The sequence below is a fragment of the Rattus norvegicus genome, chromosome 19 (genome assembly GCF_036323735.1).
Source record: "Rattus norvegicus strain BN/NHsdMcwi chromosome 19, GRCr8, whole genome shotgun sequence".
Lineage (NCBI taxonomy): Eukaryota > Metazoa > Chordata > Mammalia > Rodentia > Muridae > Rattus > Rattus norvegicus.
The window spans coordinates 36226997-36246118 of NC_086037.1; the positions used below are offsets into that span (position 1 = coordinate 36226997).

The 19122-nt window shown below is 45.5% G+C and overlaps 3 pseudogenes; 2 read left to right on the plus strand and 1 right to left on the minus strand.

The window, feature by feature from the left end:
* Positions 1-314: 314 nt before the first annotated feature.
* Positions 315-707, plus strand: Rps15a-ps3 (ribosomal protein S15a, pseudogene 3; annotated as a pseudogene).
* A 499-nt stretch (positions 708-1206) lies between these two features.
* Positions 1207-2150, plus strand: Abhd10-ps1 (abhydrolase domain containing 10, depalmitoylase, pseudogene 1; annotated as a pseudogene).
* A 14748-nt stretch (positions 2151-16898) lies between these two features.
* On the minus strand, positions 16899-17261 carry Rpl36-ps5 (ribosomal protein L36, pseudogene; annotated as a pseudogene).
* Positions 17262-19122: the final 1861 nt, after the last annotated feature.

A 19122-nucleotide genomic window follows, 5' to 3' on the forward strand; every position in this document is an offset into this window, starting at 1 on the left:
CATGTTACTTCAACCTAAATGGAAGCTAGGATTCTGGGTAATCTAGGCTTGTCAGAATTTACATTAAAGCAAAAAACAGTCTAGAGAGATGGCTCATGGGTAAAGGGCTTGAATTCAAGCCTGATGACCTGACTTGAGTCCCCCGGACCCACACATTAGAAAGAAATAACTTCCGAAAGTTGTCTTCTGCACCATGGCAGCCACGCCCACACATACATACACTAAGTAGATAAATATTATTTAAAAACTTGCACCCATAACTCCGTCTGTTTGCCCCTCCCACCCTCTTTCTGCCATCTTCTCTCACCGTCACCATGGTGTGAATGAATGTTCTGGCAGATGCTATCAAGAGCATCAACAACGCTGAGAAGAGAGGCAAACGCCAGGTCCTCATCAGGCCGTGTTCCAAAGTCATCGTTCAGTTCCTAACTGTGATGATGAAACACGGATACATTGGTGAATTCGAGATCATTGATGACCACAGAGCTGGGAAGATTGTTGTGAATCTCACAGAAAGGTTGAACAAGTGTGGAGTTATAAGCCCTAGATTTGATGTTCAACTCAAAGACCTAGAGAAATGGCAGAACAATCTGTTCCCATCATGGCAGTTTGGTTTTAATGTGCTGATGACCTTGGCTGGCATCATGGACCACAAAGAGGCAAGACGAAGACATACAGGAGGGAAAATCCCGGGATTCTTTTTTTAAATGTAAAGCATAAATAAAAAGTCTCTGTGGACTGTGAAAAAACAAAAATCTTAAACAACCAGAGGCTGGAACGAAATAGAAATTCCCTCCGAATAATGTCTTCTCCTGGCATATAAGCTTAGTTACTTTCCTATTGCTGTATGTGTTAGTTATGGTTTTACTGCTGTGAACAGACACCGTGACCACGGTATTCTTATAAGAACAGCATTTAATTGGGGCTGGCTTAGAGCTTCAGAGGTTCAGTCCATTATCATCAAGGTGGGAGCATGGCAGCATCCAGGCAGACATAGTGCTGGAGGAGCTGAGAGTTTTACAACTTGTTCCAAAGGGAACCAGAAGACTGCCATCCTCAGGCATCTAGGAGGAAACTCTCAAAGCCCACCCTCACAGTGACACACTTCCTTCAACAAGGCCACACCTACTGTAACAAGATCACACCTCCAAATAGCTCACTCCCTGGGCCAAGCATATTCAAACAACCCCATTGTGATAAGACACCATGACCAAGACAACTTATAAGAGTTTTTTTTGCCCAGGGGCATCTGGGAAGACGGTGGCTTGGGTACCTTGTCTAGGGTGGAGCTGGGAAGCTGTTTCCTTAAGCCAACATCAAGGCCCAAGCACAGCAATAGCTAGAAAGCCCCCATGAGGATGGTGGCTCCCAGTTTGGAGACAAAAGATAACACTCCCTTTCCTTAACTGACCAGACCTTCCACTCCTGGTTTATAAGAAACTAAAAGACAAAAGCCCAGGAGTGATCTTCATTCCTGGCTATCTTTCTAATATGAATGATAAAAAAGACACTGGCAGTTAAGGAGTTTTGCAAATCTCTAAGTCCTGAGGTTTAACTACTCAGGAGCTGGAAATGTAGATAGTAACTTTGCAGAATGGACAGAATGGAAATGGAGAAAGAACATACTTCCCATACTTGATGACAGAGCTGGAGGACCGGAGATACTGGTTGGATCAAGCCTTGGTGGATGGCTCATATGCATCCTGCAATTGCATGGCCAATAAAGGTCATGCACTTATTGGTATGCCTACTGTTGCAGATGGCCTGGTGACAGTTTCATTCACTTCCTGTTGAGCCACAAAGGAAGATAGAAATGAAAGATGGGTGGCCCTTGCCATCTAAATACAGCAAGGATTTTACCACATTCTGTACAGTTCCATGGAAGAAGCAGAGTCCCACTGCTTATTACATAGCTCCATTCCTTTGACCAACCCCTCTGTGGTTGCTCCATGGAATAAAGGACAATATAGTTCCTTGGCAAGTGTCCCTGAAGATTACTGACTGAGTAGTCAGACCAGATGTAGGCGTTGTTCTCCAGAAACACCAGCAACTACAGGCTGAAGGCCAAAGCAGATATTCAGCTGCTTGTTCACACTGTTGATGGTTTGGCTGACAAGTGTCCTTCTGTGGTTACTTGGAATGCACGCTAATGCATCCAGAAGATTGACAGAGTGGTAAGAAACCAAGAAATAAGATATTTTAGAGTTTCCCTTCTTACTTCTATCTTGTGAATATCAAATAAGTGTTTATTTAATGATGTCTTCACACAAATATACAAATTATACTGAAGAAGAAGACAAGGAAGAAGGAGATGATGATGATGATGACGATGATGACGATGACGATGATGATGACTATCATCACTACCACCACCACCACCACCACCACCACCATCATCATCTTTTGAGCTAAGTTTCAGAGGGCTAGAGTAATGACCATCATCATGGCGAGCATGGTACGAAGCAGGCAAGCATGGCTCTGTAGTAGTAGCCGTCAGCTTATACCTTGATCCACAAGCATAAGGCAGAAAGCTAACTAGGAATGCTGCAAACTTTTGAAACCTCAAAGTCTACCCCTAGTGGCACACCTTCTCCAAGAAGGACACATCTCCTCAGCCTTCCCAAGCAGTTTCACCAACTGAGTACTGAGCACATCCATTCTCTGGCCTCCACAGATTCGTGTCCATATCATAATGCGAAATGCACTGAGTTAAACTTCAAAAGTCCCTGTAGTCTCTTACTACCTCAGAAGTTTAAAGATTCAAAGTCTCTCTGAGACTGAAGGTAACATCTTAATTGTAACCCCCTGTAAAATAAAAATGCAAATTCTATACTTTCAACATACAATGGCACAGAATATACACTACCATTCCAAAAGAGAGAAAGGGACATTATAGGAAATACTAGGCTAAAGCAAGACCAAATCACAACAGAGCAAACTCCAAATCCCGTGGCTCCACATCTGATGTCAAAGGGCTAAGACAGTTCCACACTTCTGGCTTTGCTGGCTACAACACATTTCTCTCTCTTGGGCTGGTTCCACACCCTGTTAGCATCTCTCCTTGGCAGGCATCCCACGACTCTGACACATCCAGGCTTCACTTTCACAGCCTCTCGCAATGGTCTCTCAGGACCTCTGGGCAGGACTTTCCTGCCACAAGCCTAGTCTCAGAAGTGTACTTAACTGTAGAGGAAGAGTCTACAACCCCTTTCTTTGTTTATCCTTCATGACTCTAAAGCCAGACCTACATAGCTAATGCTGCCAAGCTCAGCTGCTCACTTGGGATGCCTTTGCCTCTTCTTAAGTCACAGCTGCCACAGCTGTGATTTAATATTGCTTTTTAGGGGCAGAAGTTTTCTCAGGCCTTTTCTTTTCACAAGTTGCAAGTTAGCCTAGTAGTGCCTTGCCCTGAGGGCACCCCTCCATTTTGCTGCTTCTCCTTAACCTCTTTCAGCACAAGCCTTGGCTCCAACATTAAATTTTCTGGTGCCCCCTTTCTCCCCAAACTGTACGATTTGTCTTTCTTTTTGCCCTGATTGCCCTTTGCCTTTCAGAATTGCATAAGATTACTAATAACCACGTGACAAAGCCAATATTAGATCATCTTGAAATCTCTTCTGCCAACAAAATCAGTCCAAAACTTTCAATTTAGCCTCAGGCAGACTTTTAGGACAAGGGCAGAAAGCATCCACATTCTTTGCCAAAATATCACATTATCTCGTCTCTAGCCTAGTTGCTAAAATTGTTCCCCCTTGAAACTACTTGAGCTGGGCCATATATTAGAAGTAATGGAACTTATAACATCAAGCTAAGATTGACCAGAATCCCCTTGCCTTTTGTGATAGTTTGTATGAGAACAGCCCCATAGGCTTATATGTTTGAATACTTAGTTCTTAGTTGGTAGAACTGTTTGGGAAGGATTAGAAGGTGTGGTCTTCTTAGAAAAGGCATTTTAAAGGGGGTACATTTTTGAGATTTCAGAAACCCATACTGTTTCTAATCGTCATGTTTATGGATCAATACATAAGTCCCCAACTACTACTACAATGTCATGCTTGCCTGCCTGCCTACCACCTCACTCCCTACCATGTCATGGACTCACCCTCTGAAACTATGAACCCCAATGAACTCTTTCACAACTTGCTTCAGCCCTGGTGTTTTCTCACAGAAATAGAAAAGTAACTAAGACACCCCCATTTCAAACATCAATTGTGCCTAACTCTTGTTGCAAGATGCCTTCTGATAAGTCACCATGTCTTCCTCTTCAGAGTTGACGGGCTGTTTCCTCTCTCTACAGCTCTGGCATTTTCGAACCTTTCCTTTGTTGACCCAGCTGTGTTTCTTACCCTCTCCTTTGCACTAAATTTCCCCTACTCTAGAGATGGCCAGGCCAATTCAGTGCAAAAAGTCACATGTGTGTCTCTCTCCCTGTGTTTTTGAAATACTCATTTGAATTGGCAGTCGACTGCTTAGGAGATTTATGTGTTTTGAAAATCCAGATTCCTAGCTTCCCCTGAAAAATCAGAAAATATGTTGATCTGTGGTCTCTTCCTGTCATGATATCAGGTAAGAGAGGTTAGTGTCCTCTTTGGGATGGGTCTTGTTTGCCACTCCCCATGGTTCTGCTTGGCACACTTCACCTCACATCTTCCCTGCTTGGACTTTGTGAACAGATATGCCGGTGTATCTCCTGCCCATCACTCCTGTTTTGTGTCTGAGATCTTAAACTCAGGTTTTAGCAAGCCAAAAAAAAAAAAAAAAAAAAAAAAAAAAAAAAAAAAAAAAAAAACATCTCAGGCAAGGCTAAGCCCCAGACATGACTTCTTACTTCACTCTGAATCCCTCAACTGCACAATGTGCATGGCTCATTCAGGTAACCATGATGCCAGAAAAATAAACAAAACAAAACAAACAGCCTACTGTGACTAAAAACACATTTCCAGCTCTTTTAATCTATGCAACGCCACCCCCATCCCCGTGCACCGTCCTGCTCCCTTCTGTAGAGAGATTCACTGACTCTTTTCAGGCCTGAACTAGAAAGTGAGTTCGATAGCAATTAAAAAGAGAGCAAGGGCTCTTGAGATGGCTCTGTGGGTTGAAGCTTATCGCCCTCCCACATAAAGGTGGAAAGAAATAACCAACCCCACAAAGTTATCCTCTGACCTCATACAATGTGCACGTGTGTCCCCCTGACACACACCATATACATACACAACAGAAAGGTAAATATGGACAAATAAATGACTTCAGAAATGGTTCGACAATATGCCCTGACCTTGCATATTGCAATATTCCCAATACCCATGTTGAGGAGCACATATCCCCCTATAACTCTAGCTCCAGGAACATTCAAAGACTCTAGCTTCCAAGGGCACCTTCACTCGCATGAACATAAGCACATGTGCATGCACGTGCGCGTGTACACACACACACACACACACACACACACACACACACAACACATGTGCACACAATTGAAGATCTTTTACAATCTGTAAAAATAAATAAAAAGAAGTGGTGAGTGGGTAGATAAACCCAGGCACAAGTTACAGCCTAAGCCCCACCATCAAGGACCCCAGCCAAGTGCTGTGTCCTCCCCCACCAGTGTGGCTTAGCAGCCAGATGGCAAAGATTCTTCCTTCCCCACAGCCCAGGCAGGCTGTGAACAGGCAGCGTCAAGTGTGGTCCTCATTCACCAAGCCCTAGGGCCCAAAGCTGCCTTGTTCCGGCAAATGATGACTTTTTAATTTTGAGCCTTCGGTCCCTGATGAGAGAGGTGGAAAGAGAATTAAGGATGGCATCTGGATCCTGAAAATCAGAGAGACCTTGGGCAGAGAATGACCTTGAGAGGTCGAGTGTCCCTGCCTGCCTGTTTCTCTTATTTGTCCAAGGCCCATACTCGGTATCTCCTTCAAGAAGATTTTCTGAACTGCCTGTACCACCCCTCTCTCTGTTCCTCCATTTCTGTGTCGCTGATATCCCTCCTTGCTTTCCTCCCCACCTTCCTTCCCTCTCTCCCTCCTTCGAGCACTTCTAAAATACTCCAATGCAAAATTGATTCTTAGAGGCAGACCCCTAGTAAACTTGGAGATAGACAAATACATTCAAACACATTAAAGCCTTGGCTTTGAGTCCCAAAGTGGTTGTCACCTTGCAGAAGTCGCTTGGTCTTGCCAGGCTGCCGTAACCTCAGATGGGGAGAAATCTCATCCCTGTTTGCTCACAGTGTTGTTAAGAGGGTTTAATGCAGTAATGGAATCAAATGTGTTTTGTAGAGCTGACATAGAAGAAAAGACGAAGGATGAGATCCTTGTCGCTGCCATTGAGCTTTTCTGTTCCAAAATTAATGAGGGAGAGGCAACATTGCACTCCTGATGTCCCAAGAGCACACATCCTCATATATGCTCCAATTTGGTCTGCCCAGAAGGCAGTAAGAACACCAGGACCCATTGCACAGATTCGGGAACTGAGGTCCAAAGAGTCTCCCATCCTAGCAGTATGTCCCAAGTTTTGGGAAGAAGCCAGATCTCATTATAACTGCTAGCAGAAAGCCTTGTATAAATAACATTTACAACATAGTCACTTCGTGTTAGGTTCAAATTCCGGCTCAGCCATTTACTAAACTACAGACCCTGAGACAAATCACAGACCATTTCTGACCCTCGCGTGAAAGTGAGGACCACAGACCCCCACCTCACAGGGCTGTCTGTGGACTGTGGCTGTGGCCATTATGGCTGTGGCTCAGTGCTAGGACCCTGGCTAGCATATGCAAGGCCTGACAAGAATGGCTATGGGGGTATCAAGCACATTTCTATAGGAGAGTTGCATCTCTCTGTGTTTGGTAATCCATTTTTCCCCAAAGCAAATATGAAGCAGACTGTGAAGCCTAGCAGCATATTCCAAGTCCACCCATGACAAGGACAGAGGCGAATGGAGGAAGGTGCCACTGGCTCTGTTCCCACCGCTCTGGTTTTATTAAATTGTCATAATTTAAAAGGAAAAAAATCACATGAAATGAAAGGCAGTGTGCACAGGCAATTAAAGAGGCTAGGGAAATGGCAGGGTTGGCAGCTGCGAGACAGGAAGTGTGTTTGAAGGTGGAAGTAAGCTTGAAGTCTACCCTGGCAAACAGAAGAGTTCTCACTGTCCAGTAACAAGCCACAAGGCCGCCTGTCCACAGTCTCTGCAGGCGACTAGCTGCAAGGACCCTTACATAAGCCAGGTCACAGAGTGAACTGTGAGTTAGCAAAATGCAGAAACATCTTCCAGGAACTTTTCTCATTACAAGGGTCACTCAGGGCTGTCGCAGCCTGTCCCCAGGGCACAATGACCAATGGAGTAAGCCCTGATCTACTCAGGAGCGCAGGTTGATGACAGGTCCCCAGCTGTATTCTTCAGTGACGCTCACACCGGTACCCCTGACAGACCACTCCCTTGGCCGTCTTGGGGTCTGTTAGTCCCTGTGGCTTTGGGCACCTCTGGGAGAGCTGAGATGCCCCTTCATACCCCTCTCCTCTACTATCCCTTCTTTAGCATATCTACTTCACTAATGATGACATTTTCACCAAGTGGCAATGACAAGAGAAATTAGTTCACAGCCCTCGGCAACTGAACATTGAGCATTGCGATTAAACTTGCAAGGGGGAAAAATGCAATCCATGCATGCAGGAAATCACTTGGCATTTGGAAAAGACTTCAGGGAAGCGGACCCCCACCAGGGGGCAAGCAGGGAGGATGCAGGGGCCAGAAACAGGCAGACCTACATGCTTAGAGGCACGAGGCTATCCACACATGGAAAGCAAAGGGACCTTGTCAGGGACCATGGAGGTTTAATGAGCTCCTCGAGCTGGCCACTGACTAATGTTTCTGCTGACTGGCTGAGCACAGCTCTTCCACAGCCCCTTCCGGCTCCTCCTCGCACCACCACCCCCATTTCCACTGACTGGAGATTATTAAGAACGCTTGGCATTAAACAGAACACAACAAAGCTTACTTCGTGTGCCCCTGGCACTACCCTTGGTGCCCCTAAAGGCAGGGAACTCAGCCTTCTGACGGCAGACCCTGCAAGTGGACCACAGAGGCACACATGAGTTAGAGCAAACGTCCCTGGGGCTCAGGCAGTCTCTGTGTCTTCTGCATTGCTACCCATCGAGCCAGGTTTGGGGAACAAAAGAATCTTGGCCTGATCCCTTGGAGCCGTGTACTGTTCTACATCGCACAATGCCAGGGTGAGCCATTTACACCAGAGCCTGTGGATCCTCCCTGAGTCGAGCAGTGAGCAATTTAAACAGCTGTTTTCACAGCCCGGGACCTCTTCCATTTGAGTCTATTTTCTCTTATTATAGCACACACACTGCCTGGGCACAGCACATACTTAGCCTTCAACACGGCTGTCACCCCCATAGATGAGAAGAGGGATATGAAGGAGCATCTCAGCTCTGCCAGAAGCTCCGAAAGCCACAGGAACTACTGCACTTTGACCTCTAAAAGCTCTACCAGCCAAGCCATTCAGGCTAAGAAGACAAGCCCCTCAGACTGAGACCCACACAGTGCCCAGAGAAAGATGCCAGAGACTGCTTCCTCTCTGTCCCTTTTGCTGCTGGATCCATCTCAGAATTCACTTCCTGGTGGCAGGATGCTACTTATAGCCCTGCATAAAGCCAAGCACCAGATGCAGTCTCTACGTGCATATTTAGTCATGTGCTTAGGGAATCCAACATTCCGATTGGCCAGCAAGAGCAAGACCCACCCATAACCCAGCCCCATAGGCTGAGAGTCGGAAAGCAATGGTTCTCCAAGGTAGGTTTGAATAAAGGCTGTAGCAGTAAATTATTGTGAAAATATCTTACATTCTAAAACACTGGAAATTTTGCTGGACCTCACTGCCAGAGTTAATAGCACTTTAAGACTGAAGACTGCTGTCCTGGGGCTGGAGAGATGGCTCAGTGGTTAAGAGCACTGACTGCTCTTTCAGAGGTCCTGGGTTCAGTTCCCAGCTACTGCACGGTGGCTCCCAAACATCTGTAATGGGATCCAACGCCCTCTTCCGGTGTGTCTGACAGCTACAGTGTACTCATATAAATAAAATAAAATAAATCTTTAAAAAAAGACTATTATCCTACTGTGTGCCCAGCCTGTTTGTTTAACCTGCCTTTAAGAGAACATAACAGCCAATTTTACTTGCATTGGATTTTCCGTGTAATCAACTTTTACAACCCTAAGCTAATACATAGCTGTAACCTTGTGGTATGGGCTCTTCCATTCCTCTGACCCGTGAATAAGGCATGCATGTGTGTGGTTTTGTGTGTGAGTGTGTGTATGTGTGTGCACATGCACATTCACATGCACTGTGGTCATATAAATGCTAAGAACAACAAATAGGTTGAAAAGAAACCTTACAAAGCAAATACCCAGCATAAGTGTTGGAAGAGACATCATGGATACAGATTGATAAGTCTGTGTTGCTGCAGTGTTTGCAATACTGTTATTGTTGGGGTCAGTCGGAATCAGGAAAATTCAATCCTTTGTAAAACAGCAACTAAACCTGTTAAACATTTCTGTAAAGTGTCCCTCACTCCTCCTTCCCCATAGGACAGCCCTTTGTTAGGTACAGAAAGAGGAGACAGACAGTTTTTAGCAAGGCATAGGGACACAGAATCAGACCCATACAACAAGACAGATTATGGACAGGCCAGAAGCTATAAGCTTCAGAGATGAAGAGAAGGCAAGAATTCACGTCTGGATTCACTCCCAGCCAAATGCCCTCAAGAGGACAGGCACTGTTTTCTTTCCTCAATGTGACACCAACACATTTTGGGTGTGCTGAAGCTGTCACTGATACATCTGAGTCAACACATTTTGAGAGAAAATGAAGTCACATGCTAAGGAGAAATAAACGTCCAGATTGTCCAGCCATTGCAAGACCCACCCATACCATAGCCTCATAGGCTGAAAGTTGGGAAGTAAATGGTTCTCCAGGGTAGGTGTGGTGGTTCATATCTGTAACCCTGGGACCCAGGGGGGGCTAAGCCAAGAAAATTGCCAGAGGTCTGAGGCTAGCCTTGGCTATATTCGGCTCCATATCAAACAGAAGTGAAATCTGGGCATGGTCTCACTGTAATTCCAATGCTCAAGGGCTGGAGCAGGAGTGTTTCCAGAAGTTTAGGCCAGCCTTGGCTACAGAGTATAACATTGTCTCAACCACACACACCCCAAAAGGAAGACAATATGGAGGGAAGAAAGGAAGTTCTCTAGTACAGATCTGGAATGGATGGAAACTGGATTTCCTGAAACTATGAAATAAATCCCAGGATGCTGAGAGTTAGAGGCATCGGGTAAAGTGGTGCTGTGGGAGTTCTATTGTATTAAAATACACGGACAATACCAGAAGGTAGCTACAAAAGGTATGAGGGTTCTGTTGTTGCTTTGTTTCACATTTGGTTTTTGGCATAGAGTTTCACTCTGTCACCAGGGAGGTCTCTAGATTAGCCTCAAACTTAAGCAGTTCTGCTTCAGCCTTCTGAGTATTGGGATTGTAGGCACAAACCACGATAGCGATGACATATTTCTTTTCCATTTAGAAAATTATTTTTAAATTGTCTTCATTGGGTAGGTTCATTGTACCTGCTATTGTATGAGAACATTCTCAGACAGGTATATATTTTATATTGAGTATCCTCGTGTTCCTCTAGCTTTCCCTCTCCCATCCCACTTGTGCCCTTTCTTCTCCTGGACAATTTAGCAATTATGCTTATGTCAAATGTGCACACATGATTTTATGTAACTATAAAATCTAGGATCTGCAAATGAGTGGGAACACATGTTTCCTGGAGGCTAGCTTACTTCCTATGGTTATCCCCAGCTGTATCTATTTTCCTGCAAACAATAAAGCTTCATTCTTCTTCCTAGCTAAAAACCCTGTGTATGTATGTGCATATGTGTGTTTATGTGTTTATATGTGTGTATGTGTATTGTATACATGTCTATATATGTGTGCATATATGTAAGTATGTATGAGTATGTATATGTGTGTTTGTATGTGTGTATATGTGTATGTATGTGTGTATGACTATGTGTATGTGTGTATATGTGTACATGTGTGTATATGTATATTTATGTATGTGTGTGTATGAATATGTGTATTGTGTGTTTGTATGTATGTAAGTGTATATGAATATGTGTATGCATGTATGTATGTATTTGTATATGTGTATGTATGTATCTGTGTGGTATGTGTTATACTTTCTTTATCCATCCCTCTGCCATTAGACTCCTCAGTTGACCCTCCAAATCAAATATTATTCAGTAAATTCTTGATGGAGACTCTCAATGAAGGGATGATTGCCAAGCGAGACACCAACACGATATAATGTTGCTAACCACAGACTAAATGCAGAATTGACCAGAAACAAGAATTTGCACAGCTCTACAAACTTCACATTTCACTCATACTTGAGGGAGGAGCATATTTCCCCATGGTGTGGGTAAATCCCTGCCTGCAGCCAAGCTGTAGGGCAATGCTGTCAGAAGCTCTTGTGAAGACAGCTGGTGTTTGTGACAATTTTCTTTCTTTGTTTTAAAACAGGGTCTCACACAGTAGCCTGGGTTAGCCTGCCTAACCTATGCTACCATGGCTAGCTATGTAACCTAGGCTGGCACTGAAGCTGCCGCTATCCTCCCGGCTCAGCCTCTTGAGTGTTGGGATTACAAGTAGGAGCCACACCATACTGACATCTCTCTGACTGTTGTATGTAACTTTTTTTTCCGGAGCTGAGGACCGAACCCAGGGCCTTGCGCTTGCTAGCAAGCGCTCTACCACTGAGCTAAATCCCCAAACCCTACTGCTGAATGTAAGTTGTCATGCGAAAGCAAGTCCTTTTCATGAGCACACAAAGCTGTTCTGTGAGTGTGTAGCCGTGTGTCTATAATCTCACGAGGCTCCAAGAACAGCACAGCTTGGGGGCTGGAGTGATGGCTCAGTGGTTAAAAGACTAAGATTCAATTCTTAGCTCCCATTTGGTAGCTCACAACAATAAATCTGCTCCTGGGGGATGCAGTGCCCTCTTCTGGCCTCCAAAGGCTCTGCACATACTTGACACACAGACGTACACTACTGCAAAACGCCGATATACCCAATGAAAATTAGGTGTGACTTCAGAGTCAGAGTGGTAGTACACGTAAGCCAAGCACTTTGGAGGTGAGGGCAGAAGGATCATGAGTTCTAGGCTAGTGTCTCAAAGGACCACACATGGACACGGAATCCCTTCTCACCCAACCTCTTCAAAAATGTGTAATTGTGTCTCTCTCCTTTCTTCTTTTGTTTAAAACAAAACGAAACAAAAAGGAAAACAAAAACAAAACAAAAAACCAAAAAACCAGGATATCACTGTGTAATCCACATTGGCCAGGAAGCTGTGATCCTGACTCAACCCTCAGAGTATGCAAGGCACAGGTAAACCCCACCACCACAGCTTTGAGGTTCTCCTGTAAAAGTGAGACTCTCCCTCTTCTCGGCAAACAGGGAGATAGCAGAAACCTCAGCTGGTAATTGGGGACCGGGGGTGGGGGTGGGGGTGGGGGGTGGGGATGAGGGGGTGGGAAGTTGGGGGGGGCAGGGAGGACTGTGCTCGTCCTCGGTGGTCTTATTGGTCAAATGTTATGTTAGCCACCTACGGTGTGGTTTTTTTGTTTTTTCTCTTACTTCTTTTCTTTTCTTTAAAGGTCAGAAATAAGCTAGGGCAAGATGAGGGAAAAGGCCGTAGTGTTTGGCGGAACACAGTGGTGACCCTGAGGGTTGACAGAGACAGCCTTCCCAGCTAGTGAAGCCACAAGGTTTGCAGATAATGAAACAGATTGATCTAACACAGGGAGAGCCCAAGGCTGCTCCAGCTCCAAAAAGAAGAGAACAGCTTCAACGATGTGCTTTAAGGCTCCTAATGGGGACACATTAGGAAGCAGAGAGCTGAGCCTCCAGCTTTAATTGCTAGGAGAAACACTCGGGTACAGACCTCTTTCCCCTGAAGAAATTAGACAGAGGCTTTGGGCCCTGGGCTCTAAGGGTGGGGTCCTGGGGAGAAGAGGCGTTCTCAGGTGGAGGCTGCCAAGAGCTGGGTGTTCCGAACAGCCCTGTGTTTTGCACAAGGACATGGGGTGAAGGGGAAAGAAGAATAGGAGGAGGGGGAGTAAATAAGCGAGAAGGGATTTGCTGAAGGATTTTGGGACCATGACTGCGGAGGGAGGGAGCCCGTGTTCTGACAGTTTAAAGCTGTGGTCTTACTCTGGTTCTTTGAGAAGAGGATGGGAGAGGTGTGCCATCTTCCAGCAATCCCCCAACCTGGCAGCAACAGGTCTCAGAATCAGGCTCTGGGGAAGGAAGGAAAGCGCCTACAACGTGCACTGCTGGAGTCTTGAAATCCAAGCAGTTGGAGAATGACTGTCAGAGTGAGGGAAGAGGGACCTGGAGAGGTGAAGATGGGGAGGAAGGGAGGCGAAAGAGCCGTGGGAGGAGAGGAAGATGACTGACACCAGAGGGAAGAAAAATAAGCGACTGTGGGGACCAAGTCCAGGGTCCCCATCCCCAGGATCATCCGATCATCTCATCATTTGGGTCATCCAGGGTCCCGGAGGCGTGGCGACCTGACAGACAGGTGTCCCTTGGCTCCAGGAGTCTGGAGACACATCGACCGCGTCCCGTGGGGCTGAGGTCTCCGCGGTCTCTTCGATCCCTGGCGTCAGATCGATGGCCTGCGCGGTTGTGTGCTTCCCCACCGGGCTGGCGAAACCCGATAAGTGAGAGCAATTGGGCCTGGCGACAGAGAAGCACATCCTCTCGGCGCGGGTGCCGGGGCTCAGCTCGGCGCAATTAGAGCTGAGTGTCTAAATCGGCCGGGCCCGCGGCGGAGCATGTCCCGGCTTCCTGCCCGCCAACCCCACAGCCATCCGCCGTCCCCGGGAGGCCAAGCACTGCGCCTGGCTTCGGCCTCTCCCTGCCTAGGCTGTCACACCCCCATCCTGTTCCCTGTGCCCACCCTTTCCCTTCCCAGGCCAAAGGATTCCGCCTCTGTGCCACTGGCTGGTCACTGTGCCTTCTGAGTTTTTTCTGTCCCAGAAATTCCAGGGCAGTAAATTCTGCCAGCTTGCTCCTCGAAGCACAGGGACCTTGTGTCTGTTGTAGCAGAGAGTCATCAGAATTGTGCTCTAGCTGAGATAGGAGCCTGACCCCTGAAGTTCAATGCTGTCTTTCTCCGTCCACACGCAAGTGACTGAATAGAAGCCAATAACGATGCTAACCCGTTTTTGTTTATGGACACGCGCATAGCACGTCTCAAGCTGGTGGTGTTATGTTTATTTCACAGAGGAAACATTTTTGCACACTAATAGTGAGGAGCCAGGGCTTGGGCCGGACCTCTGACGTCAGCATCTCCAGCTCCTGACACCACACTCAGTTTTTCACCAGATCCAGAAGGAAACGAAGTATTCTGTCTATCAAGTACCTCGGCTAGAGAATGATTATTGTGGGAAACTCAGACTTCCCGCTGCATAAATCTTTCGTCCACTGGCTCGATACTCCTTTGAGGGGAGCGTGTAAATTTGTCTGCTTGCCCCTGTGAGAACGTCCTCAGTTGAGGGAACTCTGATCAGACAACTGGGTGAGCACAATGGGGGGCCAGAACCTTGATAAGAGCCGAAGAGCAGAGGGGCCACACAGACAAAAAGCCACCAGCTGTTGATGCGACTTGGGAGCAGAATCTGGAATGGGTTAAGGCAGAGGAGACAAAAGGCAGGTTGTAGCTGCAGAGGAGTTTACCTGGGTATAGCCAGGGTAAATTGAAAACACAATCTGAGATCCATTTACTGTAGCTTCCTACCAAATATCATAGCCTAGCCTGGCTTTGACGTGCCCAAGGGGCTCACGTTAACCTCCACCTGGGCAAAATCAAGTAATGCAAGGCAGGCTTCCGAGCAGTCGATGGTCTCCTTAGTATGCAGAGATGGGTGGTTCATAGACAAGCTATGCAAAAAGGAAACCAGGCATCCAAAACCCACTGACAGACCGCAGGGTGCACTTCAGAATATTGGGTATTTGCCTTCATTCTCTCATTCTCTACCCTGGCCTAGAAAAGGCCAGACTTCAAATTGTCAGAGAATTTCTTCTGAATGTGAATCACTGTGCTAACATCAGAAATCTGGGAAAGTTTTAAGTCACATCGCAGCAGGTCAAGGATCATCTATAATACAACCATCTCACTTCTCAGATGGGGAAACGGAGACCCGGAAAGTTGGGGTTGTGTGACAGGAACAGAGTGGCAGGAGGCCATCACCATCTTGTATGCATGGCCATCGAATGCCTGACACCTGAAGGGAGCCAGAGCCAGAGCCAAGGTTAAACACCTCTATCTAGCACTTTGGAGAACGGCCCTAATCCTGTAGAAAGAGGAGACTAAAGCTCTGGTGCCTCCTTCTTCTCTCTTTCCTTCTCACCCATGTTCTCCTGGAGAGTGACATGGGCTGAGAGGATTTTTTTTTATTTTATTATCTTCTGGAATTGTTTATTTCAGTTACAGATTCAATAGGAATTCACTTCCTAGCTTAAAGGCATAGACATTTTCAAGTATACTGTTTTGGCCTTTCTCTCTCTCCCTCCTTTTTCTTTTTCCTCTAAAATAGGTTTTCTTGTTTTTAGAGCAGTTTTTGCACATATGCATAGCCCCCCTCCCCATACCCAACACCTACCACAGCAGTGCCACAGTTTCTGAGGTCTTAATGTTCGAGGCCCTCTCCTAAATTCATTATGCTGGAGAGTAATCTACAATATAAGAGAGACCTTGAAAGATCAAGGTCACGAGGGCTCTGCTTCCTGGCTTTCATGGTGCTCTCATAAAAGAGGTAGGGGGAATCTATGTTTGCCTCCTCCGCCACGTGACGGTCGGCACACAGAAGATGCCAGCTGTGAGGAACGTGCACTTGTAGACAATGGATCTTCTGGGGTGTCCCTCTTGGACTTTCCAGGCTGCGGAACAATACATTTCTATTGTCGGCCCAGCAAGCAATTGCCTGAATAGTCTCAGGAAGTGAGGCTGAATTGACACACCGCTTGTCGCTCAAAGCCTGTCGGCTACAATGTCAGGTTTACTCTGCATTCCCTGGGCCTGAATAAACGAACAATATGTATCCACCATGACCGTGTCACACAGAGCAGGTTCGCAGCCCTCCAAATCTTCCAGGCCCCGCCCCTCTAACTCACAGACACCACCAGTATTTTCACTGTTAGCACTGTTTTGCCTTTTCCAGAATATCATATGATTGGTGTAATAGAGTACTGATTAATTAATAATTAATAATTTAATTAAAATGAATAAGCAATTCATTAGTATTAATTAATAATGGTGATAATTGGCGCTCTCAGATTGTCTTCCTTTACTTTTGGATATGTGGAGAGTCCTTTATATCCTTGCATTGCTCAGTATCTCATTTCTCTCTTTTGCTGAGTGATAGTCCAGCATCTAGGTGTACCACAGCTGATTCCTGAAGGGTACATTGATTCCATCTAAATCTTGCCAATTACAAGTGAGCTCTTTCGGAGGAACACCAACATTGATTACCGAGTTATATTATATACCTTAGTGGGTGTATCAGGGGCAACTGAAGGGAAGAAGGCTTTGTTTGGCTCACAGCCCATCACGGGGAGGAAGCTGGGGCAGTAAGAGCTTGATGCCGCTAACCACGTTCCCTCTGCCCTCGGAAAGAACAAGGCAGTGGATACTGGGGCCCAGCTTATGTTCTCTACTGTATGCAGTCCCGAGTCTGGACCACAGTTAAGATGGGCCTTCTGAGGCTAGAAAGGTTGCTCAATTGTCAAGAGGACTTGCTGCTCCTCTCAGAAGGCTTAACTTCAGCTCTTCTTTTTTTTTTTTTTAAGAACCATCTTTTATTGGGGGAGGAGTCATCAATCCTTCTTGGCTGCCGCCTTCCGCATGGCTGCCAGCAGGTTGCTCAGCTCCTCCCTCTTTCTCTTGGCGCGGATGTGCGTGCCCACCCGCTTCTTGATAAACTTGAGTGCTCGCTTGTTCTTGGACACCTTGAGCAGCTCCCTGGCGCGCCGCTCGTAGGGCGCGAAGCCGCACACCTCCCAGATCATATCTTGCACGAACTTGGCGTGCTTGGTGAGGCGCCCGCGGTGGTGGCTGTCTCTGCTTGCTGATGTTTTTCGTCACTTTGTGGCCTTTGTTGAGGCCCACGGCCATGGGGTTGCGCAGGGTCATGGCTGCAGCTCTCCGATGGCGGCCGGACAGGAAGCTTAACTTCAGCTCTTAATACCCGTATTAGGTGACTCACATCTAGTTCTAGGCGTTCAGGCACTATATGCACACAGATTCACCAAGATGCACACATACACCCAAAATAGTCTTTCCACATCAACTAACCTAATCAAGATAATCCCTTCACTGACTTTAACCTTAATATAAAAACAATTCCCTCACAGGTGTGGCCTCAGGTGTGATCACAGGTGTCCTAGGTGATTCTAGTTCTCGTCACTCTGTTGACATTGCCTGTCACATACAGTAAACACATGCCTGCTTCTTACAGAAGCCACTCAATAAACAAGCTAGCATTCCTGTTGACTGTGTTCTCATCAGCATCTGACATGATCTCTGTTCTAGACCTGGGCATTCCAATAGTAGTGGCTATATTCATTTACATTGCCCTAGGAATATATGACATGCAATATCTGTTTATATAATTATTGCTATCTGTGTATCTTCTTAACTGGTCCTAACAGGGTTGTTTCTATTCTAGTTGATCAGCTTTGTAAGAATTATTTTTATATTTTAGATAACAGTCCTTCATTAGATACATCTTATGACAATACTTTCTTCCAGATGATGGCTTGTCTTTTCCTTCTCTTTTGTCCACGGAGCAGAAAATTTTGTTTGTAATGAAGACCTGCTCATCAGTTCTTTCATTCATAAGCCATGCCTTTTGTATTACCTTTCAAAAGTGGATACCTTTGCTATCCACGGCTGAGCATGGTGACACATGCTTTTAACCCCAGTACTTGAGAGACTGAGGCAAGAGGCTCAGGGGTTCAAGGCCAGTCTTGGTTAATAGTAACCCTAAGGCCAGCTGCAGCTATATAAGAGTCTATAGTTTATAAAAAGTTGTTGCCAAACCCAACATCATATGAATAACCTCCTAAATCATGTCCTACAAATTTTGTGGTTTTACATTTATGTTCATGACCCACTGGATTTAACTTAGATGACAGATGCAAGACTTGTGCCCAGATGTGTGTTTTACACATGGATATCCAATCATTTGGTGCTATTTGTTGAAAAAAGAATATTTTCTCCACTGACAAAAACCTTTTGCTCTTTGTCAAAGATGAAGTGCTATCTCTGTGTAGCTATTAAAAGCTCTCTGCTCCTTTCTATTTGTCTGTCTCTTTATTCGACAATACCTCCCTGTCTTGTGACCAGTGTTGTTTAATAATTCATTTTGAAATCACCATAGCGCCAGTCCTCTGACTTTTTTTTGCCTTTGATATTGAGTTGATTTTACTGAACCTTTTGCCACTTCATATAATATTTTTGAGACAGGGTCTTGCTGGAATTCACTACATAGACCAATCTGGTCTCCAATCCACAGAGTTCTGACAGCTAAATTTATATTTTCCTAGATATATGCTCAAGTATTTCATGCCTATGTTAATATGTTTTTAAGTGTCAAAGTCATTTGTTTGCTAGTAATATGTAGTATATAACAATTTATTTAACACATTAAATTTATACCCCAAAGCCCTGAGGTAGGTCATTGCTGCTTTCTTGGAAGACTTTTCTCTATTCTTTTGGATCTTTGATAGGTAATCTAGTAATCTGTGAACAGTGACAGTCTAATTTCTTCAATCTCTTATTTTACCTATGACAAATACTGAGTTAGGTCTATTGGTATAATTTTGAGAAGGAGTGAGCAAGACCAGAAATCCCTGTTTTGTTCTGTTGTGAGCAGGAGAATTGGTTTGTTGGCATCACTGGGCTGAACATAAGGAATAGCGTCATTGTCACTATTCCTTATGAAGTAGATGACATGCTCATTGGAAGAGAGCATTGGATCCTATTAAGATGG